The 250-nt window shown below is 43.6% G+C and overlaps 1 protein-coding gene across 1 annotated transcript in view; it reads left to right on the plus strand.

Moving 5' to 3' along the window:
- The window catches only part of LOC119593412 (nicotinamide phosphoribosyltransferase-like), a 16,380-nt gene that overhangs the window by 7,961 nt on the left and 8,169 nt on the right, over positions 1-250 (plus strand). The window lies entirely within an intron of this gene.

Raw genomic sequence — 250 nt, forward strand, 5'->3', positions numbered from 1 at the left:
AACGAAAAGAACTGGCTGTTACGCCCATCCTCACCCTCCCTCCTGTCTTTTACTTCAAGGACAGTTTTCTTGTGCGCCCCCCCCCCCCCCCCGCACCTTACAAGTAGAGGCATTATCCTCAACTTCCCTTGACACGGTCATATGCAACGTCATGTACATTAAGCAGTAAGTAGATGAATAGTTTAATAACAACAACAACAGCACGAAATGCTTTGTGTGTTATGAATTCATAGAAATTATGTTTGTTTAG

This window comes from Penaeus monodon, chromosome 32 (assembly GCF_015228065.2).
Source record: "Penaeus monodon isolate SGIC_2016 chromosome 32, NSTDA_Pmon_1, whole genome shotgun sequence".
Lineage (NCBI taxonomy): Eukaryota > Metazoa > Arthropoda > Malacostraca > Decapoda > Penaeidae > Penaeus > Penaeus monodon.